We start from the raw sequence: 13,857 nt of genomic DNA on the forward strand, positions 1-13,857 counted from the left end.
GACCCCTTTCAATATTTCCTGTAGAGCTGGTTTGGTGTTTGCAAATTCTTTCAGTTGTTGTTTGTCCTGGAAGCTTTTAATCTCTCCTTCTATTTTCAATGATAGCCTAGCTGGATATAGTATTCTTGGCTGCATGTTTTTCTCGTTTAGTGCTCTGAAAATATCATGCCAGCTCTTTCTGGCCTGCCAGGTCTCTGTGGATAAGTCAGCTGCCAATCTAATATTTTTACCATTGTATGTTACAGACTTCTTTTCCCGGGCTGCTTTCAGGATTTTCTCTTTGTCACTGAGACTTGTAAATTTTACTATTAGGTGACGGGGTGTGGGCCTATTCTTATTGATTTTGAGGGGCGTTCTCTGAACCTCCTGAATTTTGATGCTTGTTCCCTTTGCCATATTGGGGAAATTCTCCCCAATAATTCTCTCCAGTATACCTTCTGCTCCCCTCTCTCTTTCTTCTTCTTCTGGAATCCCAATTATTCTAATGTTGTTTCGTCTTATGCTGTCACTTATCTCTCGAATTCTCCCCTCATGGTCCAGTAGCTGTTTGTCCCTCTTTTGCTCAGTTTCTTTATTCTCTGTCATTTGGTCTTCTATATCACTAATTCTTTCTTCTGCCTCATTTATCCTAGCAGTGAGAGCCTCCATTTTTGATTGCACCTCATTAATAGCTTTTTTGATTTCAACTTGGTTAGATTTTAGTTCTTTTATTTCTCCAGAAAGGGCTTTTATATCTCTCGAGAGGGTTTCTCTAATATCTTCCATGCCTTTTTCGAGCCCGGCTAGAACCTTGAGAATTGTCATTCTGAACTCTAGATCTGACATATTACCAATGTCTGTATTGATTAGGTCCCTAGCCTTCGGTACTGCCTCTTGTTCTTTTTTTTGTGTTGAATTTTTCCGTCTTGTCATTTTGTCCAAATAAGAGTATATGAAGGGGCAAGTAAAATACTAAAAGGGTGGCAACAACCCTAGGAAAATATGCTTTAACCAAATTAGAAGAGATCCAAAATCGTGAGGGGGGAGAAAGGGGATCAAAAGAGGTTTAAAAAGGAAGAAAGAGAAAAAAAAAGAAAAAAGAAAAAGAAAAAAAGAAAAAAAAAAAGAAAAGAAAAGAATTAAAAAAAAAGAAAACACCTAAGAAAAATGTAAAAAAGAAAAAATATATATATTAGATAAACTAGTAAAAAATCATTAAAAAAGAAAAAGGTAACAGTTAAAAAAAAAAATTTTACCCGAAGGTGAGAGAAAAAAAAAAAAACAAAAAATGAAAAAGAAAAAAAAATTAAATTAACTGCAAGACTAAAAAAAAAAAATCACAGGGAAAAAGCCATGAGTTCCGTGCTTGGCTTTCTCCTCCTCTGGAATTCTGCTGCTCTCCTTGGTATTGAAACCGCACTCCTTGGTAGGTGAACTTGGTCTCGGCTGGATTTCTTGTTGATCTTCTGGGGGAGGTGCCTGTTGTAGTGATTCTCAAGTGTCTTTGCCCAAGCGGAATTACACCGCCCTTACCCGGGGCCGGTGTGAGTAATCCGCTTGGGTTTGCTTTCAGGAGCTTTTGTTCCCTGAGCGCTTTCCGTAGAGTTCCGGAGGACGGGAATACAAATGGCGGCCTCCTGGTCTCCGGCACGGAGGAGCCGAGAGCCCGGGGCCCCACTCCTCAGCGCGCCCTCAGAGAACAGCGCCCAGTTACTCCCGTCTGCCTGACCTCCGGCCGCGCTCCGAGCTCTCCGAGCCTGCGACCAGTTCAAGGTAACACCGAGCTGTGAGCTTACTGTCGGCTCTGTCTCTGTAGCCGGCTTTCCCGTTTCAATACCCGCAAGGTCTGCGACACTCAGACACCCCTGATCCTTCTGTGACCCTGCGGGACCTGAGGCCACGCTGAACCCGTGTGGGCTTCGCCCCGGTTTAGCCTCTGGAGCGATGTCCCTCAGCGGAACAGACTTTTAAAAGTCCTGATTTTGTGCGCCATTGCTCCGCTGCGTGCCGGGAGCCGGCCCCTCCCCCGGGGTCTATCTTCCCGTCGCTTTGGATTCACTTCTCCGCCGGTCCTACCTTTCAGAAAGTGGTTGTTTTTCTGTTTCCAGAATTGCTGTTCTTCTTCTCTTCGATCTGCCGATGGATTTGCAGGTGTTTGCAATCTTTAGATAAGCTATCTAGCTGATCTCCGGCTAGCTGAAGCAGTCTCAGCCTGCTACTTCTCCGCCATCTTGACTCCTCCCTCGAGTCACTTCTTTTGCCTGGCCGTTTCTTTCTCTTTCTCTGCCTCTCCCACTTCTTTTTGTCCTTATTCTTTTCCTTTTGACTAAAAAATGATCCTTAATGACCCATTGGGTGACAAAATTCTGTTAAGAATTTTGATGCTAATATTGACCCCACATTTCTGAGAACCAATGAGCTAAATAATCATTTTGGACAGAAGAACAGTTAGAAATGAATGTGAAATGTGATGGGGGTCTTGGCCAAGTTGAGTTGATTGCTGAGATCCAAAGATGTGTGAGCCTGTCCGGTGGATTGGTGGGGTGACACACCCAAAGTCTTTTTGTGGGAGGGACTCCTGGACAACCCAAGGTGCTTGATTCAATAACATAACCTCAGACTTCTGAGGGGAAGGCAGATTCTTGGGCTTTCTCAGGTGGCAGTGTCTATCAGCCCAGCACATTCTTCCCCCTCCCCCAACTAGACTCATGTCTGAGGCATCTAGTGATCTGTGAGCAGGATCTGTAAGTTCAAACCAAAAGAGCTGTTTGGCCACGTGAAGACTCCTGGTGCACAAACATGCTGTTTCAGCCACAGCCATCTGACATAAGGTGATACACAAGGAGAGAGAAACATTCTTATCCACTTCAAAAGCTAACAGTCAACAACATTGGATCCTCATGGGATCAGCTGTGCTAATAGTGGTAGGAGACTCTGGGGTGTGTAGGGACAGCAGTGCCCAGAGAGTGGCAGTATCTGGTGGGCACCGTGCCTGGCAATGGAAGGGTGCACACCATCGAGGCAGTAGTATGGTGGTCAAGCCACAATGTACTGCATGGTGGGTAACCATACTTACTTGCAAACCAACTGATGACACCCTGAGATACGAGGAGGAGAGGGACTTGGCAGAGGTCTGAACCATTGGAAGGAAAAAGCACTGACACTTAGATCATGAATTTAGATTGACTATACTCGCTACAACTGTGGCTCTTGAAGAAATTCATTCTCACAAAGGCAGCATACAATAACAATTGCTATCCTCCTTTTTTAGTCCCCAAAGCCCTTTCCATTCAGCCTACTCTTTAAGGAGATAGGATAATGAGTCTACAATGAGAAAATGGGCCGCCATTTTGATAAAGAAAATGATGATGAAAAATGGGGGAGGGAGAAGCCAGCAGAATTAACAAAGGGTAATTAAGGTAGGGAAAGCAAAAGTTGCTGATTTTCACATTACCAAATATATTTCAATTGAACAAAAAAAAGAGTTAATCATATACATGTATTTAGAGGAGGCAGAAACAGCAAAAATAACTGTGAAAGCAGACACTGGAAATTAAAGAGGAGGAAATAGACCAGTTAATTCTTGTTCTCAGCCTCATCTTTTTTTTTTTTCACCCCCAAGCTGAAAAATGATAGTGGATTATATAAGCAAAGCGAGAAAAAAAAAATTACTGTGAAATAATTCTAACTTCTAGCAGTCTCCTTCAAGTGCATCCTCATTATTTGTCAATTCTCTTGCCATGCATACAAAAATATTAATTTTTTTCTGCGTGAACTGCCTGAGGATTGGGCAGTCTCCATACACTGCAGGCATGTGTTTCTTCATGCATTGGTGCATGCTGAATAGGACTGTCCTTTTTCTAAATTATCATCTGCTTGCCTGTGCAATTTCCATGAGCAAATATGGGTATTTGCACACGCAAATGGAAATGCATGAAAATAATATGTGCTTGGTATTAGTGGGTCCAGCCGGGGTTTGACTTTTTGGAGTTAAAAGCCCTGTAAATGCTGCATGGATTTCTGAGAAAGCTCACTTAGCAAGCACAATACATAAGCTTAGGAAAGGAGTTATAATTCCATTAGCTAAATATCTCTTCGTGAAAAAACATATATTTAGGATTTGGAGTCGTAAAACACTTTTAAGGACATTTTACTAGGGTATGATATAAGCTCATTTTTGGTCCCGAAGTATTTACTAATATGTTAGGGTTTGAAGTGTAGAGTAAATCTTTTGAACTATGGCTTTAAAGGTTATATAATTATGGAAAACACCAAAGTGAGAGCTTAAATATTCAGGGTTATATTGCCAAATGATACCTGAAAAGCAAAAGATTATGAAAGTTAGCAAGGTTGGTAATCACACGTGGCCATGTTTCCTCTCAGAGGACATACACTATTTTAATATTTTGGAGAACCTATTTACCATTTTACTAATGCAGTATTCTGATGTGTATGTCTCATAGCTGTGTTTACACGCATGTCTAAGCCTTGAGAAATCTAATGGTTTCTTCTAGTCTGAAATCTTCCAGCCATGGCTTAAGAAGTGAAGTGACTTCAGATGTCCCTCACTATCGTAGAGCCTCTAAGAGCTGCCCTGTTTACAGACTCTCAACCTAAATCTCTCTTTCATTAAAAAAGACACAAAAATCCTAAAATACAATTTTCTTTTTGTATGTCCACATTATTTTCCTAGTCAAGCTATTCTGAAGTATCATTTAGGAGTATCTACTTCTTATTACATTGTTTCTTGTCAATATTCAGCTTACAACTGCTTTTTAATAAAAAATATATATATTTTACGAAAGGAAAAAGGGATGTCTACTAGATCTTTGGGATGCCAACCAACCGACTGAAAAGTGAAAAGCTAAATCAATCAACTAGAATTGTTACATGTCATGATGAATAATAATTCAAATGCTCTCCCCCACTTATTGTTAGTTTGTCTTTGAATCTACAGAGCAAACTGCATTTTCCAAAGATCTGGGCCCACAAGCCCATGCATGGGCCCTGGCCCTAGAAAGGCACCTCTATGGCCACCTGATTTTCCTCTGGATGTGGACGCTGCAGTAGATACAGGTATCCGGGACTAGGCAGGGATGAAGCAGCTGCACAGCTGTACCATGACTTCCTGTCCTGCAAGCTCTTCTAGAACCTTTCTCTCACCTCCTCAGGGCAAGGAGTCATATTTTCCCTTTCTTGGCTCTGAGTAAGCTTGTAATTTGCTTGTAACTTGCAGAATGTGGTTCAAATGGCACTGAGATATCTAAGGCTCAGTAATAAAAAGACAACACACACAGCTCTGCCTTGCTGGCCAGGACACTCTCAGGTTGGAAGCCTGGCCCACCAGGTAGCAGTGCACACCCTAAGGCTCCAAACAGTGAGGAAACCCAAGCCACAGGCAGGGGCCAAGTGTAGACGTTCCTACCGACGGCCCCTGCTGAGGCCCCACCAGATATGTGAATAAACGTGTCTCGAGCTGACCTCAGCCCCCAGCTTTGGATTCAGCCCAGTCTTTGAATCCTCCAGCTGGGAACCAAGCCTTCAAAGAGCAGAGAAAAGCCATTCCCATGGTGCCTTGTCTAAATTACTGACCCAGAGAATCCAGTAGCATAATAAAATGCTTGTTTGAAGCTCTTGACCTTGGGGTTAATTTAAAAAAAAAAATACTTTTAAGGATATTTTATTTATTTATTTGAGAAAGAGAGAGAGCATATGAGTCGGAGGAAGAGCAGAGGAAGAAGAAGCAGACTCTCTGCTGAGTAGGGAGCCTGACGTGGTCTTGATCCCAGGACCCTGCATCACGGATCATGACCCGAGCTGAAGGCAGATTCTTAACTGACTGAACCACCCATGCGCCCCAGAACTTGGGGTTAATTAAACAGAAATAGTACCCAGAAGTGTTAACAAGGTACTTGAGACACTACAAAGTCCATTTGGGATGAGATGTTGGCCTATCTTGTTCTAAAAGCCAATGATACTGAATACTTTTCAGGGAGAAAGTCCCTGGTTAATTATTTTGAGGACAATATTCTCAATTTAAAAATTAGTTGTATCTAGAAGAAGTACATGCAAACGTCTATTTTGAACGATGACATTAGTAAATCAGTCACGCTGGGGCATATGTTGCACAGAGGGCCAAGCTGAGCAGCAGAGATTCTGTCAGGCCACATGGATAACTGTGGTGCTATCTCCATTCCATTCTCACTCTCTGCCTCTCTCGCTTTTTTTCCCTCATCCCAGTCAGCAGCCCTCACAAGGTGGGCTGATGTGCTTACGTGATGTCTGGCCATCCATGACAGTGGGAAGTAAAAGCGATTCATATTTATCCCCTTATCATGCACATACTTGATGGGAAAAGCTACCTTTATGTGCAGCAAACACCAACTTTGTATTTTGCCCCACAAGTCACAGTGAGAAATAGCCAATAAAATCTCTTTACAAATCATTTTGGAAATTATTGTTTCAAATGATCATGAAGATACCAATGGAAAACAGTGTGGAGATTGCTTAAGAAATTAAAAATAGAGCTTCCCTATGACCCTGCAATTGCACTACTGGGTATTTACCCCAAAGATACTGATGGAGTGAAAAGAAGGGCATCTGTACCCCAATGTTGATAGCAGCAATGGCCACAGTCACCAAACTGTGGAAAGAACCAAGATGCCCTTCAATGGACGAATGAATAAAGAAGATGTGGTCCATATATACAATGGACTATTATGCCTCCATCAGAAAGAATGAATACCCAACTTTTGTGTCAACATGGATGGGACAGGAAGATATTATGCTGAGTGAAATAAGACAAGCAGAGAGAATGACTTATCATATGGTTTCACTTACTTGTGGAGCATAAGGAATAACATGGAGGACATTGGGAAATAGAGAGGAGAAGTGAGTTGGGGGAAATTGGAGGGGCAGACAAACCACGAGAGACTGTGGACTCTGAGAAACAAATTGAGGGTTTTGGAGGGGAGAGGGGTAGGTGGTTGGGTAAGCCTGGTGTTGGGTATTATGGAAGGCATGTATTGCATGGAGCACTGGGTGTGGTGCATAAACAATGAATTCTGGGACACTGAAGAGAAATAAAATAAAATGAAAAAAAAATGGAGATAACGATAATCCATGTATAGAGAAACTCAATAGAATAAATTTGGTAATAACTGTCCAGTATATTATGCATATATTTAATGGGGAAAGAAATAAATTCTAAGAGGAACAAATAAATAGTTTGGAGTGAAAAACAAAAGTATTTTTTTTTTTAAAGTGTATCTGGAAAATATTTCTCAGCATTAGCTCATCCATTCCAGGTAATTCCCAAGGGTTCATAGGCAGATGCAAGGCTTGTTTCACTGGAAGGCTGAACACAGGGCAGTTAGAGTAAGTTCCAGACTCATGTGGCCCATCCTTTTGTACTGACATATCTGTAGCTGATCTCAGGTAGATTCTGTGCCATTTCATCACTCTATCAGTGTTTATATGACACACTGAATTTCACTTCTTGGGAGAGATCTATAGACGTGAGTGGACAGCTCATCTCATGGTGCTGCGACATGTTGACTCCTGGTTACCATACAATGTGGTTCACAATGGGCTCCTGTCTTGATTGCCCACAATCTAAATGATAGTTTAAAGGATAAATTTGCACAACCATTTCTATAGTTACTTTTGTAGTTACTAAAAATGAAAAAAAAACCCATAATGTATTTATAACATATATACAGAGTACTATTGCTTCTTATTATGTCAGTTCCAATCTTTTTTTTTTTTTTTTTAAATAGGGAAGGTGTGGGAAAGATCACACGTGATGGTTTGCTGCAATCTCACCTTGCATTCGGCATCTACAGCATCGCTTCCACCATGCTTGCCATGCAGCTGTTTACAAAAGCACCCCTGACTTGGTGAATTTAATTATACACCCCCCTCATGTGTCAACGAATATTTGGTCTTAAGTTTGTACAGTTTAAGAGGTAATCTCTGCAGCAGAAAGAGTGCATAGACTTAAATCCTCCGGGCTTTGGTATTGCTCCTGTGATTAACATCTTACCTTCATGATTTAGAAACACGATCTTGAAATATATTTTTCAACTTGATAATCAGCAGAGGAGTTGATTACAGTTTGAAATATTCATAAACTTTTCCTCCTGAAAATTAGTCCTATCCTTAGTGCCATTTAGATACCTAGGCATTCTACAATCAAAGGGTAGGAAACAGAAAACAAAAAAAGCAAGAAATTTGTGTTAAGTACTAAGTTTTTCATCCCAGAGAACAGGAAAAATCCCCTGGGACTTGGACAGGTAAGTTAGAGGAGAACTGCAGGAAGCTCAGAGGCTAAGGTCATGTCCAGTCAATGCTACTGCCCCAACAAGCTCATGAAGGGAAAGAGGAGATGTTGGAATTCCCAGAATAAGTTGAGAATCTGAGATCAGATGAGACTTCAGCTCTTATTTCTGGATAACAAAGAGACTTCAAGAATCCTTCATGTACAGAACACTGTGATAACAGAAGTAAGGTCTATCTGCCTAGGTCTACGGGGCAAATAGGTATATGGACATGAGCACAGCCAGAACCTACACAGTTGGGAAAGCAAGAGGTAACAAGCAGTGTGGGGGTGGGAAGTTAAGAATGGGATACAGGAGGCACAGTGGCAGGGGGTGGGAGGGGGTAGAATCTAAATGAATTCAGCTTATGTGTTTGTCACCTGGCAAGATACATGTTTCCATAAAAAAATTAAATTCAAAGGCAAAATAAATTGAGCATAAAGACACTAACCAAGGGATCTTGGGTAAGACACAGCACTGATTTCATTTTTTAAAATGAGGAGAGATAAAACTTACAGATGTCTTTCTATTTTAAGGTCTCAGCTTAAATGTCACTTCTTGTAAGTCTTCCTGACCCAGCTCCTCTTTGCCTTCCACTCCAGTGTACAACCTTGAACCCAGTAAGTCCCCCACTGTAATATCAGAAGCTCTAGTGGGGTGTTGGAGGTGGGTAGCATCTCATTTACTGCAGCATCCCTGTGACAGTAAGAAGAGTTCCTGCGGCTGTTCAGCCACATGGACTTAAGAATTACACAAGGGGGGAATTGGTAGAAGGTGTATCAAGGCACTCATGTAGCTATGTAGGTTAAAATTTCTGCTTAAAAAAAAAAAAAAAATTTCTGCTTCCAAATAATTTTAGAACCAATCTTAGATGATTTCTGTGTTAAATTCTCCTTGCTTATAAAGGAAACTCTACTTTCAAAAAGGCTTAAAATTTATTTTACTTCTTTCTTCAATATTTTGCAGTATCTTTCTTGACTCCTTTCTTCAGTATCCTGCAATATCTTCAGAGAAGATCCTGACTCACGATCTTCTCTGAATGCAACTCCACAGCAACAAAATGTTCATAGAAACTTTCCTCCTTTTTACTTCTTCTTCACTAAGCATTCCTAGGTGGCAGAGGGTTGTGGGGTGAAGGTGAGGCTCTTGAGCACTCTGGGTAGATCACACCCGAGTATGTACTAGGCGCTGAAGCATGGGGCAAGCAAGCAGCCCACCCTACCACCTGTAGGCATCGGAGCATCCTTCTGTGAGAGGCAGATGGTTTTTGTCAGGATCCACCTGGTTCCTTGTGGTCCCCAAGATTACACTCTGGTCAGGGGCCTACACTAGTAGATGCTCAATTAATATTCAGTTGAATGAAGAAATGGAAAGTGCCCTCTACTGCGCTACTTTCCCTCCCAAGTGCTAACACAGTCTCTCTTTTTCCTAAGGGAGGCTGATTCGACACCATAACTTCACGTCTGTAGAAAGAACCAGGACAGTAATGCTGTTCGTAATGCCAGCTGACATGTGTTGAGTGTTGAGTCACCAACCCGGTGACGTTTTAAGCCCTTCGCCTGAGTTACCTGATGTAGTCTTCATGAGGATCATATGACTTAGGTGACAGTCTTTTCCACACTTGCAAGGTGAAGAAACTGAAGCTTAGAGGGGCAGAGCCTCTCTTCACCTGTCTGCAAAGGGTCTTGAAGGCCCCGGGGTGTGGGGTGCTGTGTGGCACTCAGATTGGGTTTCTTCTTGAGGATGCAGGCAGCATTGAAGAGTGTTTTACCCTCTCCATCTCTTTTACTGTCCAGTTTGGTCAAACTTTATTTCCTTTTGTTGTTGTGGCAAAGGAACACAGGCCACAGGGAGAGGCCGCAAGCAGGTGATCCTCCCCGCAGTGCCCACTGAGGTCCCTGCCAACAGGGGGCCCAGACTTTGGTCTGAAGTCAGACCGTGCCACCTCTGTGTTGCCCAGTACTCTAGTCTCCCAGCTTTGGTTTAAATCTGTAGGGCTAACGCAGATGGAATTTAGAAGACCTGCTTTTTGTTCCCCAACAAAATCTGACTTTCGAGGCTATTGTCTTGGAAAAAAGTCTAGTTGGAAACTTGACATGGAGCAGTGACTCCTTTATTTTAGATTGCCAGTTTCCCTAATGATGTACTGTAAGTTGGCTAATTGAATTTAAATTTAAAAAATTGAAATTAAATAAAAACAAAAAAAGAAGATTGCTAGTTTCCCTGACTTCTTTATTGTAGATTGCCAGTTTCCTTTGACTTGTGAGATGTCATCCATCAGTTGGATGAACAGGAGCTTACAGGAGACAGGACCGACACAATACGAAAAAATATCTAAGAAATTATTTCAAAATTATTATTATTCCAAAAATAGTACCCTGTCTCTTATAAAGTATCAATGGGAAGGCATAATTTACTCTGTATTTGGGCCAAATATTCTTCACTGAGTGTGCTCCAGTGACTTTTGTCAATCTGCTATGCATTCATCAGTCCCCTCTGCTATCCCCACGTTTAAGATAGAAAATAAAACCCACCTGATTCTAGGATCTTTAACTCACACATTCCTGTTGGAATTAGCCCGTGTCCCAAGATCACATCAGTTCCCCTCCAATTCCCTGTTCACAATCAGCCTTCTCCTACTTTATGAAAAAAAGGCATATCTCTCTTATCACTCGAAGTCTTATGTAGTGTATTGCCTTAAGGTGTAAAAATTTGGGGGGGATACAAAAAAAAAGGAAAACTGAAAATATTAGTGTCTATGAAGTTTTCTTTGATCCAGGAATCTTAAATAAAGTAAGCAAACAAAAAACTCAGAATAGCACTTACATATACAACAGAGAGGGCTCCCTGGGTTCTCACATTTCTGGTTTATCTCCTACTACACTCAGTTCCTTGAGTGATGGGACTGCCTGTTTCATTTCAGTCTCTAAAAGAGCGACAGGCTCACAGGGGCCAAGCAACAGATATTTGTGGAAAGAAGTTAAAGCATTGTAAAATGATGAACATAGGAATGTGCACAGACCCATTGTTTCTTTCCCATTCAGTCAAATCCCACTCGCTGTTTGCCTCTCCTCTTCACCCTGTGCTCACGCCCCCTTGCCACACAACTCTGTCTTGGCCAGGTTGGCTCCTGGAGTTTGGAAGCCAAAGCAGAACAAGGGCAGGAAAGGAGTGGATATAAAAGGTTGGAGATTGAGAGTAAGAACCTAGAGGAAGAGAAAAGATAGTGGGTCAGAAATAATGGTGAGGGAGTCAGAGGCTGGGTGAATAACAGAGCTATGTTAAAATGGTGGCTGGATAGCCCAATATTACAGGTCTACAAGGGTTGGAAGTGCAAAAATCTGGTTAGGAAAAATAAGCACTGTAAGAAGTTAGTCAGGTGCTTATTAATAGAAATGTCTTTGATGGCTTTTGAAAGACGCAAGTGAACAATGGGACGCCATGTGTGTTTATATTTTCTTTGTGTGGTTGGACTGAATTTCTTTAGAAGAGTGATCATGGCTCCGCAGGGTTATAATGTCTTCTGAAGGCTTAAGAATGAAAGAAGTATCCTTATATGAAAGTCCCTCCTTCTCCTCCTCTTACTAATCATTAACATTCATTGAAGTCTGCTCTATCCCAGGCATTGTGCTAAATACTTCACTTGCGTGATCTTGTTTGATGTTCACAGTAATGTTTTGAAGCAGAAATTATCATGTGTTATCCCAAAGAGAGAAACAAAGCTGAGGGATTCCAAGTTAGTTATTTGAATCACGCAGTGATAAACAGTAGGATTTGAACCCAGTTGCATTCTAACATAAAATCCATGTTCTTAAGTACCATGTTATACTGGTTCTGAAGATTTTAATTGGTAATTTTTTAATAATAAATTGCTGGAATAATGAAAGCACTGGGATTTATTGCTCTCTGCTTTATGATATGGCTCATGATTTATATCACATGCTTTTGTTTATCCTTTTGGGCCTCCTCAAAATCCATCTGGGATGCTGAAGGATACATTTATGTAAATTCCCGGTATATGGCTAAGTTTTCTGGGTTCTGCTTTATAAATGTCCTGAAACATTTGTGATGTTCCCATACAATATGTCTGAGGAAACAGACATGAGAATCTAGCTTTTGTCCATTAAGACAGACGTTAAGGAGATCTGAAATTAAAAAAACAAATGCTATTCTCTCACAATATATATTTTTTTGCTTTGCAAAATACAATTTTTAAAAGAAAAATATTTTCTTATGTTACCGTACAATGGGTTTATTATTATTATTTTAAATGACTTAATAAATTAATATTTCTAAAATTTTTAATTTTAATTTTCAGTTTTAATTTCCAATATTATATATATCAATATAAACAAAAACCCTTTGGGTTCTGGGAAGAAAAGGCTTGAGAACCACTGACATGTTACTTATAAATCCATGCACAATGTATTTTTTTATGAGGCTGACGTGCTACCTACTGTGCTAATGAGGCACCTATAATGTATTTTTTTAAACCTATTATGCCCAGCACCATGCTAGGTATTGGAAATAAGAAGGTAAATCTGACATAACCCCAGCCTTGGGTACCTCCAAAGTTTATGTGCCATTGACATGTAAAGATAATTACAGGATTCTCAGAACTGCCACGGCAGGGATACAACCAAAATGTAAATTTTTCTGAATTGAATTTAATTCAGAATCCCAATTGCCATCCCATAGCACCTAAAGTATTTCAACATCCCCAATTTACAGATAAGGAAACCGAGGCTCAGAGAGAAAGTGATGTAGTGAGTGAGGAGTGGACCAAAGTAACCAATTCAACTCATAAGGTGTATTTGTGTTATCATCAGGATTTCTTTATCTTTTTTATCTCTAATGTTAGGTTGTGCCATAAATATAAATCTTATAGAACTCAAATTGTTAAAGAAAATTAAGCAAGCAAATCACCTTTTTTGGGGACAATTTGTAAATTTAGTGATCCTTAGTTATCCTTAAAATTAAGCAAAATCATTTGGTCTAATTATGATAAATTATGTTTTAGAGAATGAATGATTATTACCGATTTAAGATGTCAGTGGATGAGCTTCCCCTTTCGTGGGGTAAAGCAAGATCCCACTTTATCTTTAAATTGCAGCATCTTAACTAAGAGAAATTTCTGTTTCACTTTTATTCAATTTCATTACATTAAAATGTAAGAAAAGCACTAGACAAAAGAACGAATGTCATAATAAACATACAAATAAATAAAATAAAATGCATCAAATCCACTAGGAAAATCACCCCATGCCAACTGATAGGATTTGACTCTGTGTAAAACCATGTCCATTTCTGTGCTATATGTGTGGCTCAGTAGAACTTTTATTCAATAAGAAAATCTTCATAAATACAGACCTTGTGCATTTTACTTGATCTGCCATAGAAGTGCATTTTGTTGAATCATAACTTTTAAAAGCTTATGAAGACATCCTCATATATTCAGAAATACCATTCTTGCAGGGAAAAAAAAAAGCAATAGTGAATCCTTTAATCATGGGCATTAAAGAAGATCTGTTCAGAGATTGCAAGGCTGCTGACTCAAGTT

This window comes from Mustela erminea, chromosome 15 (genome assembly GCF_009829155.1).
Source record: "Mustela erminea isolate mMusErm1 chromosome 15, mMusErm1.Pri, whole genome shotgun sequence".
Lineage (NCBI taxonomy): Eukaryota > Metazoa > Chordata > Mammalia > Carnivora > Mustelidae > Mustela > Mustela erminea.